This window comes from Tachypleus tridentatus, chromosome 4, assembly GCF_004210375.1.
Source record: "Tachypleus tridentatus isolate NWPU-2018 chromosome 4, ASM421037v1, whole genome shotgun sequence".
NCBI classification, from domain to species: Eukaryota; Metazoa; Arthropoda; class Merostomata; order Xiphosura; family Limulidae; genus Tachypleus; species Tachypleus tridentatus.
The window spans coordinates 12,305,475-12,325,109 of NC_134828.1; the positions used below are offsets into that span (position 1 = coordinate 12,305,475).

General features: G+C 34.7%; 1 protein-coding gene and 1 long non-coding RNA gene across 3 annotated transcripts in view; both read right to left on the reverse strand.

The window, feature by feature from the left end:
* LOC143248232 (inaD-like protein) overlaps positions 1-19,635 on the reverse strand; it is a 225,622-nt gene that overhangs the window by 33,320 nt on the left and 172,667 nt on the right. The gene's annotated exons all lie outside the window — the stretch shown is intronic.
* On the reverse strand, positions 6,231-9,844 carry LOC143248231 (uncharacterized). The gene is made up of 3 exons (XR_013026827.1): positions 9,819-9,844; positions 9,076-9,174; positions 6,231-6,557 (listed from the first exon to the last, which is right to left on the reverse strand). It is a non-coding gene; the product is annotated as an uncharacterized LOC143248231 (long non-coding RNA).

The following is a 19,635-nucleotide window of genomic DNA, read 5'->3' on the forward strand; positions in this document are numbered from 1 at the left end:
GAATGATATATACTATGGGATTATATACACTATAGGATGATATATACTATAGGATGATATATACTATAGGATTATGTATACTATAAAATTATCTATACTATAGGGTTATGTATACTATAAGATTATATATACTATAAGATTATATATACTATAGAATGATATATACTATAGGATTATATATACCATAGGATTATATATACCATAGGATTATGTATACTATAGGATTATATACACTATAGGATGATATATACTATAGGATGATATATACTATAGGATTATATATACTATATGATTATATATACTATATGATTATGTATATTATATATAAATTTGGTTTTAAGATTTCTTAGTTTCAGAAGTTAAGGCTTACTTTTGAAATGGCTTTCGAATTTTACCTCCAAGTGAAGCTCATATTCCAAGTTTCATTATGTTCTAAAAAAAGTATTTAGTCCAAGAAGTAATGATCATGGCCCGGCACGGCTAGGTGAGTTAAGGCACTCGACTCGTAATCCGAGGGTCGCGGGTTCGAATTCCTGTCACTCCAAACATGCTCGCCCTTTCAGCCGTGAAGGCGTAATGTAACGGTTAATCCAACTATTCGTTGATAAAAGAGTAGCCCAAGAGTTGGCGGTGTGTGGTGATGACTAGCTGCCTTCCCTCTAGTCTTACACTGCTAAATTAGGGACGGCTAGCGCAGATAGCTCTCGTGTAGCTTTGTGCGACATTTAAAACAAACCAAACAAAAATAGTATTGATCAAATACCCCACCATCACGTGACGATTATTGTGTTCACGTGGCTTGCATGCAACTTTTCCCGTGACAAGCACAAAATATGATATGTTTGCTGTATTTGCAAAACATTTTTAAAATAATAAAACTATCAAGTTATTAGAAAAAGCGTTAGGGAGAAATATTTTAACTCTGTGATTGTAAACTAACAGTTATAAATGCATGTCAGTATTATGTAGCCGCCTGGCATGGCCTAGCGCGTTAACGCGTGCGCTTCGTAATCTGAGGGTCGCGGGTTCGCGCCCGAATCGCGCCAAACATGCTCGCCCTCCCAGCCGTGGGGGCGTTATAATGTGACGGTCAATCCCACTTTTCGTTGGTAAAGAGTAGCCCAAGAGTTGGCGGTGGGTGGTGATGACTAGCTGCCTTCCCTCGAGTCTTACACTGCTAAATTAGGGACAGCTAGCACAGATAGCCCTCTAGTCTTACACTGCTAAATTAGGGACGGCTAGCACAGATAGCCCTCTAGTCTTACACTGCTAAATTAGGGACGGCTAGCACAGATAGCCCTCTAGTCTTACACTGCTAAATTAGGGACGGCTAGCACAGATAGCCCTCGAGTAGCTTTGTGCGAAATTCAAAAACAAACAATTATGTAGCCAGGTGATTGTATAGTATCTGAATGAATTTACATTGTGAGAAACTGGTATATCTAACCTTCTAAAACGACTATTTTTGTCAATGGAATGATTTCCTTTAGCAGAAAGGGATTCAGTGTGACATCTAGAAATAAACTCGTGTACTAGTCCACAAAGATATCAAAAGAATATATTGAAGTGTTTATTAGTTCAAGAATATTGATATAATTATTTACACTAACTTGGAGCTATTGTTAACTGGTACACCAGCATAGGTTAGTTTAGTAGCTGACGTAATAAAAGCTAGAATATTTTAGACAATAAAATAACTACAGTAAATTACTTATCAAGTTGTAAAAACATTAACGTACACAACATCTGACTGGATACATTCATACAGAATATCAGATTTTTTAAAATATATTTAGTATTCCGTTCACAATTCACTCCATACTTCCCTGTTTTACCTATCTTAAAATCTTACATTACTGAACTAACATGTTTGACAAAATGTAACTACTTTTCTCTAGAGTAAACGTGCACCTTTTTATTGCTCTATTGGTAGAATTCTAAAGCTCTCTGTGCCTGCCTTCTTCTTACGGTATTAAAATAATTGTTTTGTTTTTTTTAAGAAATAACAGAAACTAAACAGAGTCAGAAACTAAAACAGAAAACAAACTAGATCCTCAGAATAGATTTTCTTAAGATAACTTGATCAACACAATAAAACTTTCTTAGTGGAACAGAATCAACAGGATAAACTTTCCTAGTGAAATAGAATCAACAGGATAAACTTTCCTAGTGAAATAGAATCAACAGGATAAACTTTTGTAGTGGAGAAGAATCAACAGGATAAACTTTTGTAGTGGAAAAGAATCAACAGGATAAACTTTTGTAGTGGAATAGAATTAATAGAATAAGCCTTTGTAGTGGAATGGGATCAGCACAATAACTGTTATATTGGAACTGGATCAACAAAATAACCTTACTTAGCGGAACAGAATCAACAAAATAACCTTACTTAGCAGAACTGAATCAACAAAATAACCTTACTAAGCAGAACGGAATCAACAAAATAACCTTACTTAGCAAAACTGAATCAATAAATTGGACATTCCTAAAGAAACTGGATGAACAAAACAAACCTTCCTAGTAAAACTGGATGAACAAAAAAAACCTTCTTAGTGAAACTGGATCAATAAAATGAACTTTCTGAGTAGAAACAACATCTGTAAAAAATAATGTACAACCATTAAATGACGTTGACTTCTTAAGTTGTCACGGAAAATGCCACTGTCTTACCAAAAAAAAGCAAATACGTAAAAGGTTTTTTTCTAAAGCGGGGCCTGGCATGGCCTAGCGTTAAGGCGTGCGCGTCGTAATCTGAAGGTCGCGGGTTCGCGCCCGAGTCGCGCCAAACATGACCGCCCTCCCAGCCGTGGGGGCGTTATAATGTTACAGTCAATACTATTCGTTGGTAGAGTAGCCACTATTGTGGGTGGTGATGACTAGCTGCCTTCCCTCTTGTCTTACACTGCTAAATTAGGGACGGCTAGCACAGATAGCCCTCGAGTAGCTTTGTGCGAAATTCCAAAACAAACAAATTATCTAAAGCGACATCTAGCGTCCAAACTATTTAGTCATAAATTGTATAAATATAGATTTTTTTTACACTTTAATAATAGGGTTACAGCATACTTTTTATTTCATCTGTAAATCAATATACAGACGCACAACAAAGCTACGAGGTCTGTTCAAAAAATACCCGGACTGTTTGAATTGCGCTGCTCCAGTTGGTTCCAGGGGAATCCGCTTGGTGTCGCTAGGTTTGCACAGATCAGCTGATTACGACGCCATTTCCCGATTGCAGATATCTTCATTTGTGTATTAGCTACGCGGTTTTAAATGAAGTGCGATTTTTTTCGTTTGGCGGATTTCAGAATGAATGACCTGAAGGAGCAACGACTTGCTGTGAAATTTTGTGTTAAACTTGGAAACTCTGCGACTGAAACTTTTGCTATGCTTAACACGGCTTACGGTGATGTTGCTATGAAGCGTACGGCATGTTTCAAGTGGCATGAACGTTTTAAGGATGGTCGACAGTCCATTGAAGATGATGAGCGTCCTCAACGTCCTTCCACGTCAACTGACGACCCACACGTCGACAAAATCAACACCCTGGTGCGGGAAAATCGACGTCTGACTGTCAGGAGCTTGCTGAAGAGTGTGGGATATCAGTTGGATCTTGTTACGAGATTTTGACCGAAAAAGTGAAGATGCACCGCGTTGCTGCGAAATTTGTGCCACGCCTGATGACGGACGAACAAAACGCCCATCGCGTCCAGGTTTGTCAGGAACTGCTTGATCGTTCAGACGAAGATGAAAACTTCTTGTCAAGGATCATAACAGGTGATGAATGATGGGTTTATGGTTATGACATTGAAACAAAGGTCCAATCGTCCCAGTGGATGGGTGAAACATCCTCCAGACCCAAAAAAGCTCGCCAAGTTCGATCCAAGGTCAAGGTGATGCTGACAGTTTCCTTCGATGCTAAGGGTGTTGTTCATCACGAGTACCTCCCCGAAGGCTCCACAGTGAACCAGACTTACTACATTGAAGTTTTAAAACGTCTGAGGGATGCCATCCGTCGCAAAAGGCCAGAAATGTAGAGGAGTGGCGACTGGTTTTTCCATCACGACAACGCTCCAGCCCATTCAGCCCTCAGAACTCGTGAGTTTTGGGCCAAGCACTCGATCACTGTTCTTCCTCAACCCCCCTACTCACCTGACCTTGCTCCTTGCGATTTTTTCTTGTTCCCCAAACTCAAAAGACCCTTGAAAGGAAGAAGATTTGAGACGATTCCCGAGATTAAGGCAAATGCGACGAAGGAGCTGGAGGACATTACAAAAGAAGCGTACCAGGACTGTTTCAACAAGTGGAAACACCGTTGGGGTAAGTGTGTGCGTTGGGGAGGAGAGTACTTTGAAGGGGTCCCAGACCTGTAACTTCTAAATAAAGTACATTTTGTTTTATGACGTCAGTCCGCGTATTTTTGAACAGCCCTCGTATATATATTTAACATTCCACAAGTTCGATTGATATGAATAAAACATTACTGTATAGTTTACTTCGATTCCGTGGTCTTGTATCAAACAGATGGTGGAGCAAGTTAATTAGTTAATGCTTTATGTTTTAATTATGAAGGCAGGACAAAGTTAAATGTCTGTAGAATAACACTACACGAAAGATATGTATTAGAAGCTACCATTTGCTCGTTTATAGAAGTACAACTAAAACTAATGCTTAATGCGTGGAGATATTGATACTTTATTAAACTTGTGGGTACAAAGTTAAATATAAAAGGATTTCACGCAGGTGGTAAGGCAAATAAGTTATCTGTATTTGTTTTCTTACTTATTTGTCATGTCCAAATAAACTTCTAGTAAGTGACAAAGTGTGAGTTGTGTATGTTCTGTTGAGAAAAGAGAACATGTCCTGTCAACGTATTATGTTCTCTTGAGAACAAAGTGCATGTCCGGTCAAAGTATTATGTTCTGTTGGAAACAAAATATATGTCGGGAAAAATGTAATGTTCTGTTGAGAACAAACTAAAAGTCCAGAGAAGTGCAAGCTGTTTTGTTTGTTGTTGTTGTTGTTGTTGTTGAGAACAAAGTACATGTCCGGACAAAATGGAAGCTATGTTCTATTGAGAACAAAGTACATGTCCGGACAAAATGGAAGCTATGTTCTACTAAGAACAAAGTACATGTCCGAACAAAATGTAAGCTATGTTCTATTGAGAACAAAGTACATGTTCAGACCTACTTTTTGCTTATTTCATCTGTCTCAAAGTAATTCTTTAATCACCACATTTAATCACACTAAGCAGCAAAATGAAATGTTATCGTGATCGTAAATACGTGTGTACTCTGAAAGAGGCTCAAATAACACTCATGAGCCTATTCATTGTGTTCTACGTCAGAAACTAGAAAATATAGTGCGGATATTCCGGCGCAGATGTTCAACTCTTTCGACTGTACAAAGAAAAAAAAATAGTTGGTATAAATAAATATTTATTTTTCTTGATGTTTTAAGACCAAGTAAGAAATACGTGTGTTAAAATACCAAAAGAATATTTATTACTTAACATTCATTCACCATTTTTTTAAACACTGACTATATAACATTAGTAATAGTAGGCCTGTTTGTAATCTAATTTAATGCATAAACGTAATGTAAGGCTCAGCTGAAAGACTATTTTATAAATTTTACTTTGCTCTTCGCAACAACTCAATATCATAAAACTTCTGAAATAAACCAGTTTGATGTTACATCACCGAACTTACCAAAGATAACAAACCTTTCTGTTCAATTAACATGAATATTGAACATTCAACATAAATATCATTGTTGACCTAAGAACAAACAAGTGAGAGTTAAGTCACTAAATTAACTATAGTTAATGAATCACAATTCTACACAGGGACGTAAGCATAGATTTTGGAAGAATTACATTTGGAGGAAAAATATGCTCCCTTAAAGAAATTTGATAATTTTTACTGACGTATAAATCTGTATTTACATCTTTTAAATATGTTTTGTACACATCTTTGGATACAATTTGTCTATGGGCCTATAATATATATACGTATATATAAGACAACTATAAGACAGTTTACCTTGAAACGACCCTTAAATATATGTTAAAGGCAATCAAAAAGTATAATAGAAAATAACATTTCTGTGCTTCATCGTACAAGTAACTTGTTTTACAACTGCTACCCTTGATCCTACATATATATTACGTAAAAAAAGAAACTAAAACCAAACATAGAAAAATTAAGTAAAATGAGAAATTCGAGTTTAAATACAATCGTAGAATATACGTGTGAATTATAACGTCATAAAACATGAAAATATCACATTATTTATAATAACAAGTCGATTTAAGGTCTGTGAAACTTCAAGTATTTATGACCTATCAGATAAGAGCCTGTGAATAATTCGAATATTTACAACCAATGAGCTAACAGCCTAGGAACAAGTTAAACAGCGTTTATAAGGCGTGCACTCTCCAGAGCTGATTCTCTGGCTGCTTGCTCTTCATTCTTGGTTAGGGTCACCAGAATTTTCTTTTTCACCAGTTCTTCGCGCAGTGTCTTTACGTCACTCTGGGCTTGCACCCTCAACTAGAAAATTGTACAAAAAAAACAAACGTCTCAAACCATATATATTGTATGTACCAATAGTTTGTTTTATTGATCACCAAGTAGAAACTGAGATCTTAGAGATGTCCATTTTAACTTCAATTGAGCTATGTTTGGTTGCTTTCTGGTTTCTAATTCTTTAACAATGTTTGATGCTATGTCCATCTTCTGGTTGGTAAAATCACAGACAATGTATCTCAAGACGGCTGGTATGGATATTAAAACTTGTATTAAAGTAAAGTAAAGAACAACGTTTTGACCTTCTTAGGATATCTTCAGGCTAACCTGTGGCGGTTGGTAGTATTGACTATCTATCTTCCCTCTAGTCTATTACTTCTGTGGTAGGGACGGCTTGCGCAGATGGCAATTTTCTGTAAGTTAGACCGTACTCGTTTCTAAGTAAGATCCAAACCGAAACCATATCGATACAAGTCGAAGTTGAAATCAGTAACATTAGAAATCTAAGTGAATGAGAAAAATCTTAAAATGAGGTTTTATCTCTCGAAACGATTGTAGCTCGTTGTCCATAGTGAGTGAATCTCGTGTTATTGTTAGAGGACTTTTTAGTGCATGCAATGTTATTGTTAATGGAGCTAAATAAACATACTGTTGCCAAGTTAACAAATAACAACATACGGTATCCTGCGGCAGAAAAACTTATTTATAAAACTTTCGATAGATGGGGCTATAAATGTATTATCAGAAACATTAGGTTAATTTTTTTACTCTACCAAAAATAAGAGACGAATGTTTGTTAATTATACACCTACCGAGAGTATGGTTCAGCAATTCCTATTTGCAATTCGATGTGGATTTTTTCTATTTCAACACGGGCAGTTCGCTGTCTACTTTTCCTTAAGATACTTTCAAGGATGACTTTGAAACGTAGTTTTTTGTATGAAATGGATAATAAACCTAACTTGTACGTTATGATACGTTAATCTTATTTGTTATTGATAACAATTACATTAAAGAAGTTCATGAAAAACTAAACATAGGATTAAATTATTAACTATAAAGTAATAACCAGATAACGTTATTCGATGTTTTAATTACACAGTATTGACAAGATAATGCCATTCGGTGTTTTAATTACATACTGCTGACCAGAAAGCAATACTCGATGTCTTACTGGCGTGGTGTCTAAATGTCACAAACGTCCATCAGAAAGTTTGTTTGTTTTTTAAATTTCGCACAAAGCTACTCAAGGACTATCTGTGCTAGTCGTCCCTAATTTAGTAGTGTAAGACTAGAGGGAAGGCAGCTAGTCATTACCACCCAACGTCAACTCTTGGGCTACTCTTTTACCAACGATTAGTGGGATTGAACGTTACGTTATAACGCCCCCATGGCTGAAAGGGTGAGTATGTTTGGCGCGACAGGGATGCGAACCCACGACCCTCAGATTACGAGTCGCACGCCTTAACACGCTTGGCCATGCCAGACCCTATCAGAAAGCATGAGTCTATTTCTTCATAATAAATCTAAATATCTTTATTGTCAGAACATCGGTGTGCACAAAACTCTTATTTGGTGTATGTTGAATATTTATTCCTACAGAAAGATCGTTCATGACGAAAATAAGTAGCCCAAATAACCGTTTCCAGAAGATTTAAATAGAACTTAATGGAGAAATGTTTAAGAAAATAAACCAACAAAGTTGACCAGATAACTGCAGACAGTTAATAGATGGTTCATAACTAAAAGTAACATACTGCCTCTGATATCAAACAAAAGGAAAATTGTTTTAAAACGGAATAAAATTTAACCAGTTTATAAACCAGTAAACAAACTGAAATATATTTGAGAAATGGAAAGATAGGATAGAAACGTCAAACATGCATTTATTCCATTCTTTGTTCTTGTAATTACATCAATATTAATCAAACAAAACGACTTCTTTTAATTAGAACAAAGGAATATGCAGAATATTGTAGTCGGAAAGAATTTGAAAAATAGGCTTAGCATTGTGTGTTAACTCAATCAACCACAAAATTAATTGCGATTATTCCAGAGCCAAAATTCTTCCATTAATGTAGAATCGGTGGAAATATATATAAAAATAGAGAAAAAAATAATGAGATTTTAATTCAATCCTATCCAGAAGCTTTTTTTTAAAAAAAAACAACTAGTTTTTATACTATACGATCGTTAGTGAACGTTGACCTTTGTAGAACGTTTTGCATCTGAGCATACACGAAACAAATAGAACAACCGTGTTGAGAATAGTTTTATTCTATTAATTCAGAATGTCAGTTATTGAAACTAGTCGAATATTTTATGTTTTATTAATCATTCAGCCATCTGTGCATTATTATGCTGATGTGTTATTTCAATGTATATATTTTTAAGCATTAATGTGTAATTATTTAACGTAGACACAACAGTAAAATCACGGTTTTGTAGCGACATCTATTAGTCAGAAAAGGAAACTAGTATTTGTGGTGATATCTAAAGAAAGTATTATTGAAATTAATAGTTTTATTTGTTATTAACTTACTTTGGTTTCGGCTGTTAGTCTGATTTTGGTCGATTCCACCCGTCGTTTTATGTCTTCAATTTCTTGGAGCAGCCGCGCTGTGATGATCTTCAAACTTAACTAAAAGAGGAATGGTTGTTAGAAACATGAAAAATGTGGGGTTCGCCCCCTTGTGTGCATCTTAGCATTAAAATAAAGAAACGAGTTTCGTTGTTTATTTTTGTAAAATATCATAAAGAAGATGCGTTAAGAGTTATAATAATGAAGTTATTGATGGATAATAGAAAAGTGTGTTAGTTTAAATCTCGTTACATGAGGGATGTTATAAAGTTACGGTCAATCCTACTATTCGTTGGTAAAGAGTAGCTGCCTTCCCTCTAGTCTATTACTTGGAGATTTGGGACAACTAGCACAAACAGATATCGGGTGTCTTTACGCGAAATAGGACAAAACAAATATTCCAAGTGGTGTATTTTTATCTCAAGTTTCACCATCCTAACAATTTATGGATTCTTTTTATTAAGAATAAATATATGTTTACGGTTCATTTTTATCACATTTTAGTTAGTTCTACCATCTAACTGTTCGTTTTTAATTCTCCAATTATACGGCCTAGCTTTATAAAGAATTATGATACATTACTTTCGTTATTTTACGCATTGTTATTAGGTTTTTGTACTCGTTACGATATATAGTTAATAAAAGGAAAACAAGGACATCAAACAGACTGTCTGCCATTATAGTTCTCTAGTCCTTATTATTACCTTATTGGACGGTCGTTTAGACTTCCTGTAGAGACGACAACTTGTAACTCGTCGTTTAATTTGGTCAATAACTCGCGATGATGTAGCTCCAGTTCATCACGAAGCTTAGCACTCTCTTCTTCAAGAAGATGTGTTTCCTTTCTTTTCTCCAGGTAGCGCTTCCTCCAAATGTCTCTCGCTGGAATGACAACAAGCACAGTAATATGTTATTACAGAATTCAGTAAGATAACAAGGGTGGATAACTACAAAGACGAAATTATTGGATAAATAGAGAAACGGTTAAAAGACAATCAGGCAGACAAAAAATAGACAGGGTAAACTACACAAATAACAATAAACAGATAAGATGTAAGCAAAGCACAGAAATGAATCAGATCAACAGATTACATAAATGAGTAAGATACTGCCTGGAACGATAAGTGAAGTTGACACGTAAATGTGAAATTAAGAGAGTGAATAATAGTAGAATACAGATAGTTGAGTATTTAAATTAGCAGGTCATGAGACAAATACAGACGATATAAAGTGGATCGGTATGTATGAGAACTACATTTTTACATTGTTTGGCATTTTCATATGTAGTGTAACGTCACCGAAAACTGATGTACCAGACCTTTCTAATGAAACATAATAATAAATTCAGATCATAAAAATATGCTGAGATTGAGGATTTAGGATTTTACGAGACGGCATTATTCCTTGTACCTAATGGCATTGGAAAATAAATGAATAGGGATTATCCTGGGGTGCTAGAACCATCAAGAGAGAGACTTGCGATAAGTTACATCACAGCTGTATGGAAAAAGTCAAGGGTTTTGAAAGAGATAAATATTCACGAACACGTAGGTTATTGGAAAAAGGTGATCTCGTGCCACAGATAACATTATTCAACATTCTTTGATAGATTGTTTAGGCAGAGTATTCATGATGAAACTTTGTAGAATGGACGGCAACTGCCTGTTGTGGAGACAAGTGTAGAGCACGACGTTTCGAAAGTCTTCCACCCACAGACAGTTGTGTGCTTGAGCACCACATCTCGTCCTCCTAATTTCTATTTCTATGTCTAATACTACTCTTTTATTTCTTATGTTAAACTGATAAATGGAAGTTAAGACTGATAGACGCTGTATCCCCACCGCAATGTGGATCCTACTTCTTCAGTTACCTCCAAAACCTAAGGTACATTTTATACTCCCTCATTATAGCTTGTATTCTGAAATCTTTTAATTAGTGCAGCGTTTGCTGTTTATTTTGTTTCGGCTTTTTTTAAAGTTATAACTAATGTAATTAGTGAGAAGTTTTGATTTCCTTGTTTAAACACAGTCCTTCCTTCTGATTTTGTACATTTAACTTCATTGAAATAAATGTTTTCTGTTTATCTTGTCAGGTTTTTGTAAGTAAAGAGTAATTAAACGTGTTTCTCTCCATTTGGTAAGATGCAAAGCAAGAAAAATTCTGAAAATAAATGTACATCTTTTTAACATTTTTAAGCAAAAGAGGATTACATAATTTGTACAACAAATGAATGTCGTTCGAGCTTCATGTAAGAGGTGACCTTGTAAATAAATGTTTTCTCTCGGCCTTTTCTAAATTTTAAGCAATGAAAATTTTCTCATTAAACATTCTCTATTCTCATCAGAGTTTAAATAAAAAAAAATTCTGTAACTAAGCAAGTCTTATATTTTGTAAGTTTTAAGCAAGGGAAGTTTCGTAACTACATATCTCTTTGTTAAATTTCTTAGTTTTGAGAAACATTCTACAACTAACTTTGTCCTTTTATTTATCTTTTTAAGTCTTAACCACGGGAAGATTTTCCTACTAAATATTTTCTACCCGTTGTGTCAGAGTTAAGGGCAAACAAAGAATATGTAAGCAACTTAAGTCTGATTTACTAGTCGGTAAGGGTACATGACATCATACACAATACCTTGATCTCTTTTCTGGTTTGCTCTAAAGTGCAGCTGTTTGACTCGTCTCACAAAGTCGTGTCGCTTCATTTCTATAAGTCGTCGTTCTATTCTTAGTTCTTGTAGCATTATCTTCAAACGGTCAACTATGACAACAGAAACCAATAGAATCAGGACACTTGTATATATCAGTTAACAAAAGATGTCCAGAGAACAATAACAGTAATGACCAGTCGAGTTTAGATGTTTAAAGAATGACATTAGTAAACATCAGTAGAGTTTAGATGTCTAAATAATGACATTAGTAAAGACCAGTAGTTTAGATGTCTAAAGAATGACACTAGTAAATACCAGTAGAGTTTAGATGTCTAGAGAATGACATTAGTAAACACCAGTTGAATTTAGATGTCTAAAGAATGACACTAGTAAAGACGAAGTTTAGATGTGTAAATAATGACATTAGTAAACATCAGTAGAGTTTAGATGTCTAAAGAATGACACTAGTAAAGACCAGTAGTTTAAATGTCTACAGAATGGCATTAGTAAACACCAGTCAAGTTTAGATGTCTAAAGAATGACATTAATAAAGACCAGTAGAGTTTCGATGTCTAAAGTATGACACTAGTAAAGTCCAGTAGAGTTTAGATGTCTAAATAATGACATTAGTAAAAACCAGTCGAGTTTAGATGTCTAAAGAATGATACAAGTAAAGACCAGTAATGTTTAGATGTCTAAAGAATGACACTAGTAAAGACCAGTTGTTCAAATGTCTACAGAATGACATTAGTAAACACCAGTCAAGTTTAGATGTCTAAAGACTGACATTAATAAAGACCAGTATGGTTTAGATGTCTAAAGTATGGCATTAGTAAAGAAGGCAGAGTTTACATGTTTAAATAATGACACTAGTAATGACCATCGAGTGTAGATGTTCAAATAATGACATTAGTGAGGACCAGTAGAGTTTAGATATCTAAAGAATGACATTAGTAAACACCAGTCGAATTTAGATGTGTAAAGAATGGCACTAGTAAAGACCAGTCGAGTTTAGATGTCTAAAGAATGGCATTAGTATAAACCAGTAGAGTGTAGATGTCAAAAGAATGACACTAGTAAAGACCAGTAGTTTAAATGTCTACAGAATGACATCAGTAAAGACTGTTAGAGTTTAGATGTTTAACGAATGACACTAGTAAAGACCAGTCGAGTTTAGATGCCAAATAATGACATTAATGAGGACCAGTAGAGTTTGCATATCTAAAGAATGACATTAGTAAAGACCAGTAGAGTTTAGATGTCTAAAGAATGGCATTAGTATAGACCAGTAGTTCAAATGTCTACAGAATGACATTAGTAAACACCAGTCAAGTTTAGATGTCTACAGACTGACATTAATAAAGACCAGTAGGGTTTGGATGTCTAAAGACTAGACCAGTAGTTTAAATGTCTACAGAATGGCATTAGTAAACACCAGTAGAGTTTAGATGTCTAAAGTATGGCATTAGTAAAGAAGGCAGAGTTTAGATGTTTAAAGAATGACCCTAGTAAAGACCAGTAGTTTAAATGTCTACAGAATGACATTAGTAAACACCAGTAGAGTTTAGATGTCTAAAGTATGGCATTAGTAAAGAAGGCAGAGTTTAGATGTTTAAAGAATGACACTAGTAAAGACAAGTAGAGTTTAGATGTTTAAAGAATGACATTAGTAAAGACAAGTAGAGTTTAGATGTTTAAAGAATGACATTAGTAAAGACCAGTAGAGTTTAGGTGTTTAAAGAATGAAACTACTAAAGATAGGTTTAGTTTAGATGTGTAAAGAATGGCATTAATAAAGACTAGTAGAATTTAGATGTCTAAAGTATGACATTAGTAAAGAAGGTAGAGTTTAGATGTCTAAAGAATGATACTAGTAAAGACCAGTAGAGTGTAAATGTCTAAAGAATGACACTAGTATAGACCAGTAGTTCAGATGTCTAAATAATGACATTAGTAAACACCAGTCGAGTTTAGATGTCTAAAGAATGATACTAGTAAAGACCAGTAGAGTTTAAATGTCTAAAGTATGGCATTGGTAAAGAAGGCAGAGTTTAGATGTTTAAAGAATGACACTAGTAATGACCAGTGGAGTTTACATGTCTAAAGAATGACACTAGTAAAGACCAGTCGAGTTGAGATGTCCAAATAATGACATTAGTGAGGACAAGTAGAGTTTAGATATCTGAAGAATGACACTAGTAAAGACCAATAGAGTTTACATTCCAAAGAATGAGAGTTATATATTTTGAAAAATTAAGGCGAATGAAATTTATAATTCTGTAAGTTAAATGAAGTAAAGATAGATTGTAGGTATTTCCAGTTCTAATACAATTACTGAAAACAACAAAAGAAGTGACACAAGTTGTCTATATGATAGCTCACCACTTTCTTAACTGGATCGATAACAATAGTTAGGCCATTCTTAGTTTACAATCTCAAAGAAATGTGACAATTAATTTTTGAAATGAACCCTTAAAACACGAGATGTTAAGATATAAACGTGTGTTTAAATCCCTTTTCAAATTCAAAAACAACTTCCTTGTAAATTTAGGTAAGATTGTCCAGACGTATTATAATCCCACCAGCCGTCCTCCGTTAAGTCTAGAAGTTCATAATGCTAAGAATGTGCTTCGATACTATTGTGAGCACAGCATCGATAGCCCATTGTGTGACTTTGTGCTTAATATTAAAACAATTTAACATTCAATTGTTTTATATATGTGAGGTATAATTCGTTTTGACTGTGATTAGTACGACACCAATACTTCTCTTCCTAGTTATAATAATGAAGTAATCATCTAAAGACTATTCCGATAAAATAACACAATTATGAACAGTTACTGACATTGCATATATCTTCACCTCCTCTAATTCCATTGTTGAAGTAGCTGTACAAAACCCTTACAATTGAACAATATATTTATTAACAATTACTGACATTCTACGTCCCTTCGTCAGTAGTATTTAAATTCTAGTATTTAAATAGCTACAAAACCCACCTATAATAAATAAAACAATATATTTATGAGCACTTACTAAAGTTGCTCGTCACTTCATCTCCTAGTTCTAGTGTTGAGCTAGCTTTAACAATGTTCTTCCGATCTTTCATATTTTCTCTTCTGATTGCTTGAAGTCTTGACAATCCGAAACCATCGGACCATGTTCTTCTAATTCTAAATCCTCCATCAGATACCCACGACTGCCGCCATCTTGTTCTTCCTCTCTCGGGCGTCCAGTTTGAAATTCCTTGTCTAAAACCAGAAGGTCTTTCGTAAGCATAATCCCACTGTCTTTTGGTTCTCTGAATATCTTCTCTTGCCCCCTGAAAATTCTGCAGTATTTCATAACAGGAATCATTTCCACACTTGGACATTGGTCCTTCGTACTTATAGTACCACTTCTTTCCACTTCCCTCAACCGGCCATTTCCATCCAGATACTTGTCCTGACTTATTAGCAGTTCTACGATCTTTGCTTCTGATTGAAACGTCATACTTACGTGTCATATATTTCCTAACACCAGCCTCACAAGTACCATCCCTACTATTTCTTGTACCGTATAGCCTTTCCATTTCAAGACCTCCATAACAGTGACCATAATAATCTTGACTTGCCAATACATTTTTTGTATTTAAATGTTTTCTATTTATATTTACTTTGTCTTCAGCCTGATCGACTTCTACAGTTTTTCTTTCATCAGTGATTTCACTGTTTCGTGCTTTTGACACATTTTCCAAACCTTTACCATAAACTGTTCTTCTCACAGTTCTGTTTCTTAACCTACCTTCAACTGCTTTCCCAGAATCATGGCAAGTATTACTTGATTCTTTCGCAGTTTTTAATCCACCAGAAAAGAGATCACTAGTGTTTCTTATAGTTTGTAGCTCGTGATCCAAACAAGGCTGAACTGATCCGTCTATAGTTTCTGATTCATCACTAATATAACGGTCTCTGTGGTCTGTTGTACTTTCTAATCTCTCTCTAAACTCCTCTCACTAATATTTCTTGTCATTTTTGCCCCATTATGCAAAACCATTTGAACTTTTTCTTTCTTAGTTTCTGATGTATCACCACATTTGCCTCGACTAGTGTTCTTAGAAGCTTCTAACCCATTATGCAAACCCATCCTAATTTTTCTTTTCTCGAGCTCTGATTCATCAACAAATCTACTTTGACCAAGGCCTCTTATACCTTCTAATCCATCGTGTGAATCCCTTTGGATCTTTTCTTTCTTAATTTCTGATTTACCATCATACCTGTCTTGCCCAAAGTCTTTTGTAGTTTCTAACCCATCGTGCAAACCCCTTTGAACTATTCCTTCCTTAGTTTCTGATCCATCATCAAACCTGCTACGACTAGTATCTTTTATAGCTTGTAACCCATCATGTAAACCTCTTTTAACCTTTTCTTTCTTATTTCCTGATTCATTATTAAACATGCCTTTTCCGTCTCTTAACTTCCAAAGTGTTTTGCAAAACACTTTGAAATGTACTTTTTATAGATTCATATTTATTCTCAATTCCTCCTTCACAAGAATCTCTTGTAACCTTTAATACACCACCTAAGCCATTTGTAGCAGCGGCTTTCGCAATTTCTAATCCAGTATCAAACGTGTCTGTACTGGCGAATCTTATACCTGTTAACTCAGAATTTAAATTACTTTGAACGGTTAGTTTGGCGGTTTCAGACATATTACTAAACCGATAATCATCTGGATTCTTTGAAGCTTCGAACCCACTTTGAAAAGTTCCTTTTACAATTTCTTCTCCATCACCATATAAACGTTTAGTAGGGTCTTTTATAAATTCTAACCCACAATCCAAACCACTTTGAATTATTTCTATTGAGCATTCTTTTTCGTCACTATATAACCATGAAGGGTCTTTTGTAGCTTTCAGCTCATTATACAAAGGACCTTTAGCTTTTTCTTTTGGAACTTTTGATTCATGAATAAACACACCGTCGCTAGAGTTTTTGTAATTTCCGACCTATCTTTCAGAAAGGTTTTAAATCTCCATTTTGAGTTTCTAATTTTTCAACAGAATCTCTAGCATTTCGTAAACCACCCAAATCATTTCCCATTACCCTATTTGTAGTTTCTAATCTACTACCAAATTCTCCTTTATCAGGGTCTCTTGTAACTTTTAATTCGTCGTCTAAACCACTTTGAACGGTTTCTCTTGTGGTCTCTGATCTAAGTATAAATATACCTGTTTCTAATTCTCTTGTATCTTCAAATTTCTGATTTAAGTAACTTTGAGAAGCCCATTTTGCAATTTCTAATCCTTTAACAGGGCCTTTTGTAGCTTTTGAGTTATGATCTAAACCACTTTGAACTGCTTCTTTCATAACTTCTGAGTTGTCACCACACTTTCCTTCACTAGTGTCTCTTGTCACTTCTAATGTATAATTTTCTAATGTATTATCAAAATAATTTTGAATCAATCTTTTTGTGGTTTCAACATTATCGCCAAACCCGTCTTTGTTAGGATCTTTTATAGATTCTAATTCATCATTCAAGCTACTTTCAACTATTACTTTCGTGGTTCTGATTTCGGATTTATTATGCATTCTGTCAACACCAGATTCTACTGTAGCTTCCTTGCTAGATTTCAAATTAATACAAATCGATGTTTTCGTAGTTTCCGATTGATTAGCAAAGTTGTCTTCACCAATGTTTTTGTATCCTCTAATTCCTTACCAAAACCACTTAGGTTTGTTTCTTTTATGGTTTTTGAATTATCATCAAACCTTTCTTCGTCAGAGTATTCATCTATTTTTATCTTATTATACAAACCTCTTGGAATTGATCTATTTATGTTTTCTGATTTATAACTATATTTGTCTTCAGTAGGGTCTTTAGCAGCCTTTATCTCCTTATCAAAACCATTTGAACTTTCTCCTTTTGTGGTTTCCAAGTTATCTCCAAATTTGCTCTTAGTAGCTTTTATCTCATTATCCAAATCACTTGAGATTTCTCCTTTTAGGATTTCTCTTTTATTATCAAATTTTTCTTTAGCAAATATTATCTCATTATCCAAACTACATGAAACTGCTCTTTTTGTGGTTCTTGATTTAAAACTAAACTTGTCTTTACTCGTACCTTTAGTAGCTTTTATCTCGTTGTCTAAACCACTTGAATTTTCTCCTGTTATGGTTTCTGATTTATCACCAAACTTGTCTTCAACAGCATTTTTCTCATTTTCCAAACCAATTTGGCTTTCATCTTTTGTGGGTTCTGATTTGTCACCAAACTCGTCTTTAGCAAAGCCTCGAGCAGCTATTATCTCATTATCCAAACCACTTGGGCTTTCTCCTTTTATGGTTTCTGTTTGATCACCAACCCTGTCTTTAGAAAAGCCTTTAACAGCTTTTATCTCATTATCCAAATCACTTGATACTGCTCTTTTTGTGGGTTCTGACTCAACATCAAACTTGTCTTCACTGAGGCCTTGAGCAGCTTTTACCACATTATCTAAATCACTTGAAACTGCTCCTTTTGTGGTTTTTGAGTTAACACTAAACTTGTATTTACTGGTATCTTTAGCAGCCTTTATCTCGTTACCCAACCCATATGGACTTTTGTCTTTTCTGGATTCTAATTCATCATCTAACGTGTCTTCAGTAGAGCCTTTAGACGCTTTCATCTCATTATCCAAACCTCTTGAGCTTTCTCCTGTTATGGTTTCTGATTTATCACCAAACTTGTCTTTAGCAAAGCCTTTAGCAGCTTTTATCTCACTATCCAAATCACTTGATACTGCTCTTTTTGTGGGTTCTGACTCAACATCAAACTTGTCTTCACTGTGGTCTTTAGCAGCTTTTACCACATTATCTAAATCACTTGAAACTGCTCTTTTTGTGGTTTTTGATTTAACACTAAACTTATATTTACTGGTATCTTTAGCAGCCTTTATCTCATTATCCAAACCTCGTGGACGTCCTCCTTTTGTGATTTTTAATTTATCTCCAAAATTTTCTTTGCCAGTTTTTATCTCATTATCCAAATCACTTGGGCTTTCTACTTTTGTGGTTTCTAATTTATCCCCAAAAGTTTCTTTAGCAGGGCCATTAGTAGCTTTTACTACATTATCTAAATCACTTGAAATTGCTCTTTTTGCGGTTTTTGATTTTACATTAAGATTCTCTTTACTTGTATCTTTAGTAGATTTTATCCCATTATCCAATCCACTTGGACTTTCATCTTTGCTGGATTCTGATTTATCACCAAATGTGTCTTCAACAGAGCCTTTGGCTTCTTTTATCTCATTGTCCATATCACTTGGGATTTCTCCTTTTGTGGTTTCTAATGTATAACCAAACTTGTTTTTAGCAGCTTTTATCTCATTGTCCATATCACTTGGGATTTCTCCTTTTGTGGTTTCTAATGTATAACCAAACTTGTTTTTAGCAGCTTTTATCTCATTGTCCATATCACTTGGGATTTCTCCTTTGTGGTTTCTAATGTATAACCAAACTTGTTTTAGCAGCTTTTATCTCATTGTCCATATCACTTGGGATTTCTCCTTTTGTGGTTTCTAATGTATAACCAAACTTGTTTTTAGCAGCTTTTATCTCATTGTCCATATCACTTGGGATTTCTCCTTTGTGGTTTCTAATGTATAACCAAACTTGTTTTTAGCAGCTTTTATCTCATTGTCCATATCACTTGGGATTTCTCCTTTTGTGGTTTCTAATGTATAACCAAACTTGTTTTTAGCAGCTTTTATCTCATTGTCCATATCACTTGGGATTTCTCCTTTTGTGGTTTCTAATGTATAACCAAACTTGTTTTTAGCAGCTTTTATCTCATTGTCCATATCACTTGGGATTTCTCCTTTGTGGTTTCTAATGTATAACCAAACTTGTTTTTA